The sequence below is a fragment of the Peromyscus maniculatus genome, chromosome 8, assembly GCF_049852395.1.
Source record: "Peromyscus maniculatus bairdii isolate BWxNUB_F1_BW_parent chromosome 8, HU_Pman_BW_mat_3.1, whole genome shotgun sequence".
Lineage (NCBI taxonomy): Eukaryota > Metazoa > Chordata > Mammalia > Rodentia > Cricetidae > Peromyscus > Peromyscus maniculatus.
In genome coordinates this window covers 65,603,171-65,617,481 of record NC_134859.1, presented here as the reverse complement: position 1 = coordinate 65,617,481, position 14,311 = coordinate 65,603,171, and the positions used below count along the sequence as shown (strand labels likewise).

The following is a 14,311-nucleotide window of genomic DNA, read 5'->3' as shown; positions in this document are numbered from 1 at the left end:
TGCCCTCACCTGCCCACCAGTCCATGCTGACCACATGCCCTCACCTGCCCACCAGTCTATGCTGACCACATGCCTCACCTGCCACTAGTCCACGCTGACCACATGCCCTTACCTGCCCACCAGTCCACGCTGACCACATGCCTCACCTGCCCACCAGTCCACGCTGACCACATGCCTCACCTGCCACTAGTCCACGCTGACCACATGCCCTTACCTGCCCACCAGTCCACGCTGACCACATGCCCCTCACCTGCCACCAGTCCACATTGACCGCATGCCTCACCTGTCACCAGTCCACACTGACCACATGCCCTCACCTGCCACCAGTCCACGCTGACCACATGCCCTCACGTGCTCACCAGTCTACGCTGACCACATGCCCTCACCTGTCACCAGTCCATGCTGACCACATGCCCTCACCTGCCCACCAGTCCATGCTGACCACATGCCCTCACCTGCCCACCAGTCTATGCTGACCACATGCCTCACCTGCCACTAGTCCACGCTGACCACATGCCCTTACCTGCCCACCAGTCCACGCTGACCACATGCCTCACCTGCCCACCAGTCCACGCTGACCACATGCCTCACCTGCCACTAATCCACGCTGACCACATGCCCTTACCTGCCCACCAGTCCACGCTGACCACATGCCCTCACCTGCCCACCAGTCCACGCTGACCACATGCCTCACCTGCCACTAGTCCACGCTGACCACATGCCCTCACCTGCTCACCAGTCCACGCTGACCACATGCCTTTCACCTGCCACCAGTCCATGCTGACTACACACCCCTCACCTGCCACCAGTCCACGCTGACCACATGCCTCACCTGCCACCAGTCCACATTGACCACATGCCTCACCTGCCACCAGTCCACGCTGACCACATGCCCCTCACCTGTCACCAGTCCACGCTGACGACTTGCCTCACCTGTCACCAGTCCACGCTGACCACATGCCTCACCTGCCACCCATCTTCATAGCACTTGAGATTAAAAGCCTCCTTCTGGAGCTGGAGAGATGGTGCAGCGGTTAAGAGCACTTGTTGCTCTTGTAGAGGACCTGGGTTCAATTCCCAGCACCCACACTTGTGGTGGCTCACAACCATTCCTCACTCCAGTTCCAGGAGATCTGATGTCTTCTTCTGCCCTCCTTGGGCACTGCACACACGAGGTACAGGGACATACATGCAAATATGAAATACCCACACATACAAAATAAAAGTAAGTAAGCCAGGCAGTGGTGGTGGCTCACACCTTTAATCCCAGCACTCGGGAGGTAGAGCCAGGCGGATCTCTGTGAGTTCAAGGCCTGCCCGGTCTACAGAGCGAGTTCCAGGACAGCCAGGGCTACACAGGGAAACTCTGTCTTAAAAAAGTAAACCTAAAAAACAAACTAGTCCTTAGGAGAGCGCTCCAGTAACTCCAGTGCTGAGGGAAGACACAACTGGGGTGAGCAAGGCAGACACTGGAAGCTACGTCCTCGGGGCAGGCCAGACACTCAGCTTCCTACACTTTGGGCCATGGGACTTAGTTCAGTAGACATGGAGGCGTCTATGTGTATGAAGGGCCCGAGAGAGAGACTGAGGCAGGGACCTGATGGGATCAAAACACACCCCCAAATATACTACTTTGATACAGGATTGTTTTGTGGTTTTGTTTGTATGTTTTGTTTTTCTGAGACAGGGTTTCCCTGTGTAGCCTTGGCTATCCTAGAACTGTCTTTGTAGACCAGGCTGGCTTCGAACTCAGAGATCCTCCTGCCTCTGCCTCTTGAGTGCTGGGATTAAAGGTGTGTGCCGTCGTCGTGCCGGGCTGATACAGGATTCTTCTGAGTTAAAGACAGCAGAGGAACAGCAGGCACCATGCGTGGAGAAGCAGGTCAGACATCATCACCCTTCACAAAGAAGACTGAACCAGGCAGGGCGGTTCATGCCCGTAATCCCAGCCCCTAGGAGGCTGAGGCAGGAGGGTTGCTATGATGAGCTCAAGCCTGGCTTAGGCTACAGTAAGACTTCATCTCAAAAGAAGAGAGAAAAATAAAAAGTAAAAAAATCAATCAAAAAAGAGGAGGAGGGAAGTGATGACATGAATTTGTAAATTTGTGCCACGAGGAGAATAGCAAGGATGTGGATCTCCAGCCTTGGCTACGAAGCAAGTTCCAGGCTGAGGGCTACACAGTGTGTGTGGGAGCGGGGGCAGAGACTGAGACAGACAGAGAGACCAGAGGGAGGGCAGAGAGGAGAGAAAGAGAGAGGGGAGGGGAGGGGAGGGGAGGGGAGAAGAGGAGGGGAGAAGAGGAGGGGAGAAGGGGAGGGGAGGGGAGAAGGGGAGGGAGATTAAGAGCTACTGAGATTTCATTTGCCAGCTTCATTTGTGGCTCTAGATAGAGGGTAAGATTCTTTCTCCTCTACAGAGACCAGTCCTCCCCCGCCCAGTGTGAGGAAGGGCTAACCTGGCTAGTACCTGCACTGCCTTACCAGAGGTCCCGGGTCAGTCCCTAGCCTGCTCCCACACAAAGCCTGAGGCTTATGCCGTATCATAGCAATTTAAGCCATTTTTGTTTTCCTGGTCAAGAAGAATGCAGCGGGAACTAAGATGAGCTCAGCTTTTACCTCTCAGGAACTCAAAATATTTCTCCCCTGAGATCAGATGGTCCCCACCCTGCAGGAAGGCCTAAGGCCGAGGGAGGGGGACAAGGATGAGTGGAGGTCAGGGATAGAGGCCTGGCCACCGGAGGAGGTCAGCACCCCTGGGGCAGAAGATATCAGCCGATTAAAATCTGTTTTATAGCCTGAAATCCAGCATTTTCTAGGCCCTGTGCTCTGCAGGTATTCCTGGAGGGACACACCAGTGACCACTCCCGGTTAGCAAAGGATGCAGATGGAGGTTGGGGGTTTTGCTTTCAGCCCAACTAGTATTGGACAGGATCAAGAGGTAAACCCAGCATCCTCAGGCCCAAAGCCTTGCTCTCAAGTTTAGTTTCACAATTTGGGGAGGATAGATGGGTAGAGAGATGGCTCCAGTGGTTAAGAGCACTGGCTGCTCTTCCAGAGGACCTGGGTTGGATTCCCAGCACCCACATGGCAGTTTAGAACCGTCAAGAGATTACAGTTCCAGGGGATCCAATGCCCTCTTCTGGCCTCTGTGAGCACTGCACACATGGTACACATAAATGCAGGCAAAATACTTATACACATAAAATAAAAATAAATAAATTGGCTGGACATAGTGGTGCTTGTCTTTAATCCCAGCACTCCAGAGGAACTTAGAATCTCTGTGAGTTCAAGGCCAGTCTGGTTTACATAGTGAATTCCAGGACAGCCAGAGCTACATAATAGGGAGCTCCTGTCTCAAAAAACAAAATAACTAACTAAATAAATGAATAAATAATCTTTTTTAAAAAATAATTTTTCTTAAAAAAAAAAAATCACAATTCGGAACCCAGCATGGTGGTACATACCTATAGTCTCAGCTACTCTGGAAGCTGAGGCAGGAGGATTGCCCAAGGCAGAAGTCTGAAGTCAGACTGGACAACATGGAGACCTCCATCGCAAACAAACTAACACAAATGCTCACTTCAGCAGCACATAGACTAAAGCTGGAAAAATACAGAGAAGATTAGCACAGCCCCTGTGCGAGGATGACATGCAGACTTGTGAAGGATCCCATATATAAAACCAGCAAACATGAATGAACTCAGCCGCCAAGGCCAGTCAAACAGGCCTACATCTGTCTGCTTCCCCAAACCAAGGGCTGTCAACTGACTGGTAGGCACCGCCTTCTAATGCCCAGCAGTGACAGAGCCTGGTTTATGCCCAGGAGTCTGCTGAGAGGTAGAGAGAGAAAGCAGATCAGACCCAGAGGCGAGAAGCTGAGCACCGTTCCTGGCAGAGTCTGGGCTGTCTGTCACAGCAGCAGAGATGTGGGACAGGCATCCGGAGGGCCTCACTGCGTGTGAGAGTGACAGCCAGGCTGGAAATGACATGCTGGCAGATGGAGGGAGAGAGCAGGGGGGAGGGATTCCTCCAGCAGTGTCTACGGCATTTAAGGGTGAGGCCGGGAGAAGGCCTCCAAGTCACTGAGGCCCAGGTAAGGCTCGGTCAGTGCAGCCACTGTCACTAGAGATACCAAGAAAGGAGAGGATCCATGCGCAGGACAAAGTCTGAGCCAGGGGAGTAGCTGGCGGGGCGCTGGGCCTCTCCCTAGCTCTCTTTATGACTTCTTTCCCAAGCACTAATGCGCGGTGTGCGTTTTGAGATCGTTGAGCTTGTCTCTTGGTGCTCCTGGGTTTCTAGTTGGAACCAGTCCCTCCCTGGCACAGGGGTGACCTTCATCCACCCCACCAGTATGGCCGGCTGTGCACGAGGCAGGGTGCTGGTGTTGGAGGCACACACTCAGGGAACCAGGGGAGGTCCTGGTTGTGGACAAGAGAGACTGGAGAAATGAGCACACAATGTGATAGATGTGACCGGGGTGTGGACGGGCAGGGAAGGCTTCTCTGTGGAGGTGGCACTGGTGTTGGCACCTGATTATAAAGGGTAGAGGGACAGAGTTCTGGGTAGGAGAATCATCTGAACGTGCACATTGGTAAGCAGCATTCCTCCATGGCTTCTGTCCAGTCCCTGCCTGGAGTTCCTGCCCTGACTTCTCTCAGTGATGGAGTGTGACCTGTGAGTTGTAAGATGAAACAGACCCTTTTCTCCCTGAGTTGCTTTTGGTCATGGTCTTTATCACAGCAATAAAAGGCAAAGCAGGACCCCGAGGAAGACCAAAAGGCCAAAATGGCTGGGACAGTGAAAACCGGGAGAGGCGGCAGGGACCAGGTCCACGGTTCAGGCAGGAGCGAAACCTCATAGGATGTGGTGAGAAGGTAGGGGTGAGGACTTTATCCCAGGGAGATTGTAACAGGGACTTGGAGGCTGTGTTGTCAAAGAGTATCACTCTTCACTTGGGCCTGTAGGGGCCAGATGAGATTAACAGCAAGATCATGTTTGGCCTCTCTGCTTTATTTTGTGTCTGTCTCCTTGGTCTTAAAACTTTGGGTCAGACCTCTGCTACCCATCAGCATGTTAATGACTCAAGAGTGCCTGACTAAACAGTAGTGACACAAGGATGTCAGCTTAAGTAAGCCCTGACCTAACTTATCTTGTCCCTCTTTGAGACTCAAGGCTCCAAGATAAGAATAACAGGGAAGTTTGGCTGTTTGCGCATCCTCTTCCAGACCCCTAGAGTAGCTAGCGACTAGAAGTCTCCAGTCATTGCCCTAAATCTGGATTCTGGAAAAAGCCTAGTGGACTGATCATCTGTGATGAGCCTGCCTCACTCCTCCAAGCAGATGGAAACTAAAACTGCTCTTCCCCTTCTAAGTGGGAACAGCCATCTCCTGGGAACCCAGTTGCTCCCTGGAGCAACAGCAGGACGATCTCTGAAGCCACCTCTCAGTACAAGAGCTGAGATGATGGCCAACTGAGCCAGTCGGACCAAGACTAGCACACCCCCTGCTCTGGCCAGTTTCCTCCTCCAGGTCAACCTGCATCTCAGGGTAGCATCCTCGGGGGGGGGGGGGGGGGGGGCGCTTGTTCTCTGCTGTGCCCCTGTATGGCTGCATCACGCCTTTCCAGCATGGCTTTCCCTTTTGATTTCCCAGGCAGGTGGAAGGATCCGTGTTTGTAGGGAATCTGGCCTCGGACTCATGGGAAGGTCTTTTTTTTTTTTTTTTTTGAGACAGGGTTTCTCTGTGTAGCTTTGCGCCTGTCCTGGAACTCACTTTGTAGACCAGGCTGGCCTCGAACTCACAGAGATCCACCTGCCTCTGCCTCCCAAGTGCTGGGATTAAAGAGCCCCTCACTCTGGAGCCTAGCTCAAGGCTCTCCATCGAGAGGCAAGAATCCCCCCACAATTAACATTTGCTGTGGGGTTGCTGGCACAGTGTCACTGTCCCTTTCGTATATTGTGGGAGCCCGTTCTGGGGTTCCTCGTGGCTTTACCCAGCAGGTCCGAATAGAGGATGATCAGGACCACGGGCCTGAGTGCAGGTGTCTGAGATGGCCTGCACTTGGCTGTGCTGGGGGAGGAGGTCTTTTGCTCCACCCCTTGGCGTCTCTATAAAAACCCTGGACCTGAGACAGTCCGGGCCCGTTGGAATAGGTTCCAGGCCCTCTCGAGGCTATCCTTTATTTTCTATCTGTTTATCTCCGCAACATTCTCCACTATAAATCCTTCTATCTAATATTTCCTGCTGCTCGCACTCAAGAAAACTCTGGGAAGCTGTGGGGGTGGTGGGTAAACGCCCCACAGTATATGGACCTTTGATGCTAACATCAATGACTCTTGGATTAACATCAAAGCCTGGGTGAGCATGAGCAGGATCTCCCTCCTCCCCCCAGATGTTTTCCGGGGATCTCAAGGCTGTTAACTTTGCTACCTCCTTGTATCTCTATGACCCCACTGACTACAATCCCATCGGGAGTCCATCAGGAGCCATCCTGTGATCTCATTTGGGTTTCTTAGCAACCTTTTGAAGGTTGAGATAATAGTCTCACACCCCACCAAAGTCCTACCTACGACTATATAAAGACTATGAAGTAAGAGTCCCTCAGAGAACCTTACACCCGTGCATCCATCCTTATTTCTAACCAACCCCCCTCATAACCCTCATGGTTAAAATCTGTATTAAAAATGTTGTATAATAAAAAGATCAACTCTGTTTCATAGGGCTTATCCTGACATTCGTTTCTGTGTCAAAGCCACAAATCCCAGTTTGGCCTGAACGGAGGCCCTTAAAAGATTAGGGAACCCCTCAGGCTGCTTTGGGCAGAGTGGAGCTGGCCTCCTGCTTCTGTCCCCCTCCACATTTCCAGGTCCTGACTTAAGGGCTTAGAAGAAAATTCTGGTAGTTGCATGGAAAATTTGTCACAGAAAGGTAAGAGAGTATAAGATGTAGGTTGGGCCAGGTGGCGGTGGCGCACGCCTAGAGCCAGGTGAATCTCTGTGAGTTCAAGGCCAGCCTGGTCTACAGAGCGAGATCCAGGACAGGCACCAAGACTACACAGAGAAACCCTGTCTCGAAAAACAAAACAAAACAAAAACAAACAAACAAGATGTGGGTTGGAAGGCAGCTACAGGCTCTGAAAAGGTCGGGAGAAGGGCACAGGTGGCTGGAGACATATTCTAGAACAAATCCATGGCCTTTGCAGAACTCCAGAAGAGAGAGGAAGAAAAAGAGGGAAGGGAAAAGCAAGGATGGGTTGATTAATGACAACTGACCTTTGATCTGAGCAGTTAAATGGGGAACCTAAGAGGTCCATTCCTGGGGTGTAGGACTGGAGTAGACTGACGAGATCGCCCTCGGGCACATGTCTGCAAAGGCACCATCCGCCATGCTGCGGTGGGCACTTGCATCCTGTCCTATGACACCTCAGATAAGCCGCCAGACACAGGGAGGTCCCTGTGACAAGTCATGTCTTACAGTTTTCTATGACCTACTACAATACTCCCAGCTCAGCTCAGAGGAGGAGGAGATATGGCCCTGCTAGAAAGACAGTTCAGAACGCATGGCCCAAAGGAGGGTGGGAATGGACTCAGGAACTATTCTAGGCTGAAGGTCACTAAAGGGATGTGACGGCTCGAAATACTGTGAGCTTCTGGCTGAGGTTGGAACTAGAAGCTAGAGATGGGGAAATATGAATACAGATTATGGTAGATATTATGTCATACTCATCCTAAATTTCCTGCAAGTGACAAGATTGCTGTGGTTATGTGGGGGAAGACCCTTGGACTTGGGGACCATCGAGAATTTAAGGATTAAGGCCAGGTGAGGTGGTACATAGCACTCAGGAGGAGGAGGAGGCAGGAGGATCAACATTTCAAAGTCACCCTCCTCTATATAGCGAATTGAGGCTAGCCTGGGCTATATGAGACTCAGTCTCAAACAAATAACAAACTTTAGAATCAAATGTCATTATGTTTGCAACTTTTATGTGGCCCACCAAAACAGGTAAACAAATTTCCCAGCAATAAACACCACACACACACACACACACACACACACACACACCAATGTGCTAACTGCAGAGTTTAAATAAATGTATTTCTTTTGCTCTTATTATCCTTCAAAAAGTTGAAAATTTTTTGAATTAAAGTCAGAACGCAGCATCCCTGTGACTCCTGAAGTCCTCTGGAAAGCCAATGCATGGCTCACTGCACACCAGGAATGCTTCCTTCCTGAGCTAAGAATCCATTCAACTGGTTCTATAGGACTGCGAATGCTTTGGGCCAGGGTACAATCCCAAACTGTGGCCAGAGGATATCTACCAAACCACAGGACTATAGAAATGGAAGGAACTGGTGAGCACACAGCTGAAGCATGCCGTAGCCATTCGCAAGGGACAAGACTCTTCTCAGCACAGCCTCCTCTTCCATCCTCAGAGAAAGCACTGACAGGCACTGGCCAGAGGGCAGAGTCCATTGCCTTGGGGGACTTCAAAACACAGAGGTCGCCTCCTGGGTCAGAGGCGCAGCCTGAGTATGGGGACTCTCACAAGCTCCCAGGTCATTCTAACATGCCCCAAGGCTTGAGGACACTGGCTTAGACAGTGAATTTCTGTTAGAATTACCTGGGGAGTTGTGAGAGAGAGAGAGAGAGAGAGAGAGAGAGAGAGAGAGAGAGAGAGAGAGAGAGAGAGAGAGAGAGAGAGAGAGAGAGAGAGAAGGTAACTAAGTAAATGAGAATCTCTATGAGGAAGGACTCAGTTACCTGTGTTTTCTTGACAGCTCCTTCCTGATTCCAGTGTGCAGCCAGGCCTGAGAACACTGGTTCAGGCTGTGATGTGGTGTTTCTGAGAGCTAACCTCTGGCATGTGTGCATGCCTGTGCGACATGCTTTCCCACATGTGTCAGAGCTCACTGATGAGGGGAGGTAGGGAAGAGAGAGAGAGCAGGTTCACAGGAGAAAGGGGGTCAGAGTATGCATGGTCTGAGAAAGAACACATGCTAAAGGGAGACAACATGGCGGACACGTAAATGGTTAACAAAACCAAAACATTTCTCTCTACCCGGCTCAGAAAAGATGGAACCTATGTGCCCACTCTCTACAGCGTCATGGAGCCCTGCCATAGTCTAAGTCATAAAAATGCACCCGAACATCAGGGTGGGGCTGTCCTGGGCCACCTCAGGCCAGCTCAGCTCAGACTTCCCAGGGGATGGTTGGAGCAGGAGGTGAGGGGCTGGATGGCTGGGGGCAGCCCAGAGGGCTGGGCTGAGTGAATGAAAGGGGCCTCTACCTGTACTGCTCGGCCCAGCCGTCAGGCTCAGAGCTCGACTACTTCCTAAAGATATTCTTCTGGAAGCTCCGAGCCGTAGATAAAGCAGGGTTTTTTGTCTTTGGAGGGAACATTTGTGGGAACAAAGAAATGAAGACAGGGAACACACCCAAGTGGAAACGATCGAGGACAGATCCTCTCCTCTCATGCCACACCACACACATGGGATGCCACCTCCAACAATTTTTAATAGTTATGTAATTTTTTGTTTTTAATGAGTGCAGCCAAGAAGACCGTATTGATTGTATTTTACCAACTGTATGATACAAAGACGGTGTTGTATCCAAGTGCTGTTTGCTCGGTTCGATCAACCTTGCTGTCACCACGCCGCTGCTGCAGTCTCCCTCTCCTGTCTCCCCTCAACAGAACCACCAAGGCAACTCATTATTGCTCAGTATTCCCTGTGGTGGACGCACCCGTTTTAAGATAATGTTGAGGACTAACAGAAGCAATGTAATAATCATACTTAGACCCAAGTCTCTCTCCCCACAGTCCTCAAATGTTCTACAAAGCTGCAAGGTCCTGGCGTGAAAACAGACAGAGCAGTAGAACGAACGGGGAGCCCAGGGCAGGTCCACACATGGGCAGCCGACCTCGCTCCAGACAGAGGTGGAAAGAGAATAATAGTCACTTCAGTTTATGATGCTGAGAAAACTGGATAGCACATACAGAAAAGGGGAGAGTAGGAGGTGGATCAAAGACTTGACTGTATAAAGTTTTATTCGACTATGTCCACTTGCTTCTATTTGATTAATGTCTGTGTCTTTACTCATTTATTTACTTATTTGTTTGTTTGTTTAGAGACAGAGTCTCTATGTAGCGTTGGCTAGCTTGGCTATGTAGACCAGGTGGACCAGAGATCAATCAGCCTGCTCCACCTCCAGAGCTCTGAAACTAAAGGTGTGCACGACCACACCCAGCCCTAAGGCCATTTTTAAACCATGACAGCAGATGTGAGTTAGAAACAACCCTTGGTATCTGCAGAGGACTGAGTCCAGGACCAATAAGGACACCGAAACCTATGAGTGCTCAAGCGCAGTGTCTAAAATGGCATTTGTATACAGCCCTTGCACATCCACTGATGTCCCTGTTGTCACCCCCACGCTCCTCGGGATAACCAAAGCAATGCAGATGCTATGCAAATACTACAGCTCAGACTTCAGGAGTAAGGGCGCGGAAACAAGCCCGGGTGTGTCCAGTACTGCCGCCTTCTCATTGGGCTCTTTGCTGGTGTGGCTTGATGCTGGGAACCATCTTGAACCTAGGGCCTAGAATATGCTAAGCACATGCTCTCCCACGGAGCCACACCTCCAGCATTTGCTTCCTAACCATGCAATGCAAGATGCTGACGGTAGCTGCCTCTGCGTCTGTACGGCTGCAGAAGCTGAAATACGCACTGATGCTTTTTAAGGAAAGAGTCCCCTAAGTACAAACTGTTCGTTACAAAGGATACAAATATCAAGTAACCTGATATACCCACCAAATTCCTCTCTGAGAAGCTCAAGATTTCGTTAGATCCTTTTCAAAAATATTTCATTTTTATTCTGTTTATGTGTATATATGTGTGGGTTTGTACACGTGCCCATGGAGGCCAGAAGAGGGCATTTGATCCCCTGGTGCTGGAGTTACAGTTAGTTATGAGCTGCCCAACATGGAGGCTGGGAACCAAACTCTAGCTCTCTAAAAGGGCAGGAGGAGACCTTAACCACTGAGCCATCTCTCTAGCCCCCTGGTTTTACTGTTTTTACATTTATTTATTTATTTATTTATTTATTTATTTATTTATTGTGTGTGTGTGTGTGTGTGTGTGTGTGTGTGTGTGTGTGTGTGTGTGTGTGTGTGTTTTACACCTAGGCCACAGTGGACGTGTGGAAATCTGGGGACAGAGTCAGTTCTGTCCCTCCACCATGTGGGTCCTGGGACTCTAACTCTGGTTGTTGGGCTTGGTGGTGGGTGCCTTTACCTGGTGAGCAAGCACCCCGCCTCCTGAGCTCCCCAGCACCCCGCCTCCTGAGCACCCCGGCACCCCGGCACCCCACCTCCTGAGCTCCCCGGCACCCCGCCTCCTGAGCTCCCCGGCACCCCAGCTCCCCACCGGTTGACACTGGTGTTGCTGGTTTCTCCAAGTCAAAATTGAGAGGCTGAAGTTAGAACCCTTCTTTTGGATTGTAATAATGTTGGACGTTGGCAGGTCATGGTGGCACACGCCTTTAATCCCAGTATCTGGAGGTGGAAGCAGGCGAATCTCTGTGAGTTCCAGGCCAGCCTGATCTACATATCAAGTTCCAGGCCAGCCAAAGCTACATAGTGAGACTCTGTTTCAAAAAAAAAAAAAAAGTGACTTCTTGGTGTCAATTTTTGGCAGTTAAGAGATTTTTTTCCCCTTGGGGCTGGAGAAATGGCTCAGTGGTTAAGAGCACTGACTGCTCTTCACAGGACCCAAGTTTAGTTCCCAGCACCTATATGGCCTTCACAGCTGTCTGTAACTCCAGATCTGACACATCCTCTGCCAGTACCAGGCACATATGCAGCACGCATGCATACACACACAGACAAACACGTCTACATACAAAAGAAAAATAAGTAAATCCTTCTCTCTTGGGCTGCTGAGGTAGCTCAGTGGATAGCGTCTGCGGCCAAGACTCCCTGAGTCCCACCACCAGGACCCACAGGTAGAAGAGGGGACACCCCCATGGGTCGTCCTGAGGCCCTTGCAGGGTTGTGCTCACACAGCCTCCCTCCCCTAATGCACACAGTAGCAAAGCAGATGGGGGTGGGGGGCGGGCGGGAGGGGGTACAGGACTCGGACCCCAAATGCCTTCCACTCCCGTTCAGAGGAGACTTTGCCAAAGCCCATCTTGTCAGGACAGGCCTTTCTGCCCTGTGCCCAGCCTGGGAACACCTCAGATCCCTCAGCGTAGACCCTGAACATCCCAGACCACATCCCTTCACCCATCCACCCGGAAGCATATTCTTAAGGCCACTTAGGACAGACTGCACTTTGAAGTTCAAAGAATACTTTTTCGGAAAGACAGTACTGCAGCTCATGTATGCAGTGGCCACAGAGGTCAGAAGAGGGCACTGGATCACCTGGGACTGGAGTTAGAGATGGTTGTGAGCTGTCATGTGAGGCTGGGAACCCAATTCCGGTCCTCTGAAAAAGCAGCCAGTGCTGTTAACCACTGAGCCACCTCTCCAGCCTTACACATCTATTTTAAGTTGGATTGGTGGCTCAAGTCTATAATCCCAGGACTGGGAGGTTGAGGCAGAAGAATCACTGTTATTTCAAGGCCAGACTGGGCTACGCAGTGAATGCCAGGCCAGCCTGGGCTTCATACTGAGTTTGAAAATAGCTAAAGCCACAGAGTGAGACCTTGTCTCAAAGAAACAATAGCAAAAAATTCTGCACATTCTTTGCTATAATGATTCCGTTTCTAGTTATCTAATCTTCTAGATGCTTAGAGAAACACTGGAGGATCCAGGTCTCGCCCTGCTACTCTGGCATCGCTGTCACCCACAGTGCACACGGAACCACTTGAAGAGTAAGACTGAGGCGGTGACTGCCACCGGCCCAGGTCCCCAGGGAGCCCAGTGCAGATCCTCCTTCCGGATGGAGCAGAGGGCACCTGGAGAAAGGGATGCTGAGGAAGTTTTAAAACACAAATACCAGGCAGCCTGTGGCAGTGCGCAGAAGAGATGGCCCAGAAGAAAGGCAAACCTCACAAAGGTCTGGAGGTGCGACAGAACACAACCTCCCCAGGAAGTAAGGAGATGGAGGCTGGAGAGATGGGTCAGTGGTCTGGGGTGCTGACTGCGCGAGCATGAGGTCTGAAGTTCAGCTCTCAGATCCCGGCACCCACGAAATAAATGGGGCATAAATCTAACCACACCTGTGACCCCAGCACCCATTTAACAAAACGGGCATAATCCCACCCACACTGGTGACCATAGCACCCATATAACAAATTGGACATAATCCCAGCCACACCTGTGATCCCAACATCCATGTAATAAATGGGGCATAATCCCACCCACACCTGTGACCCCAGCACCCATATAACAAATTGGACATAATCCCAGCCACACCCGTGACCCCAGCACTGGGGGAAACAGAGACAGGAAACTCCAGCTCTTTTCAGAGAATGACCCTGCCTCAAAGGGATAACAGTGATCGAAGCAAACACTGTCCTCTGTCCTCCACCAAGCACACACACATTCACACAACAAAATTAAAGAGGAGAGGGTTGGCACCACCAGTTTTGGGTGTGAGACACACCATAGTGAGAAGCAGGTGGGACCAGAGGTATCATTTCATCCCATGTGAGGGGGGCCACATGCTGCAGCTGTGGCCTGGGGTTCTGGAGAGAGAACAGCAGGGAACCAGGAGGTGGTGGCTGGCGGTGGCTATGATAGAAGAGGGTTGTGGGGAGCAGAGTACTGGAGGCTGCAGCCTATGAGGGCACCAGGGGTGACTTGCTGGCCTGGGCTCAGGTGAACGGTAACACCAGATCCTGCCATTGGCACAGGAGGAGCTGGTGGCCTGACACCCTTCTGCTTGATGGGTTCCCTATTAATCTGCATCTCAGTGCTAAGCTAGGTTTTGCTTCACTGCCTGCCAAGGGGCGATGGCAGCCCCTGGCCAGCATCCTCTTACTTTGATACCTGTGGGCCCATGTCTCCCCAGCTCCCCTCACCACATGGAATGGGGGCTCCACAAAAGGCAGACCCTTGGAGCAGACTGGGCTCGGGAGGGACTTGTCCGGGAGACACCATCCCCGGACACCTCTGGGCACCCTCCCACCAGACCGGCATTCCCTGAATTGAGAAACACGTGCAACAGCATGATTGGCGGCACTCAGTGACCCTTTCCCTGACAGGTGGGACAGGCTCTGAGGACAGTCTTCTGCAGTCAGACTCCACTGCTGCACAAGCATGCCTAGAGAAACATCCAGAATGCACTTGCCCAGCTCAAAGACCCAGGGTGGTG

General features: G+C 51.2%; 1 protein-coding gene and 1 non-coding gene across 3 annotated transcripts in view; one reads left to right on the top strand and one right to left on the bottom strand.

The window, feature by feature from the left end:
- Nucleotides 1-14,311, bottom strand: part of Rab11fip4 (RAB11 family interacting protein 4) — a 113,675-nt gene that overhangs the window by 64,861 nt on the left and 34,503 nt on the right. The gene's annotated exons all lie outside the window — the stretch shown is intronic.
- LOC121831855 (U6 spliceosomal RNA) lies at nucleotides 3,573-3,679 on the top strand. The gene has a single exon (XR_006075458.1). It is a non-coding gene; the product is annotated as a U6 spliceosomal RNA (small nuclear RNA).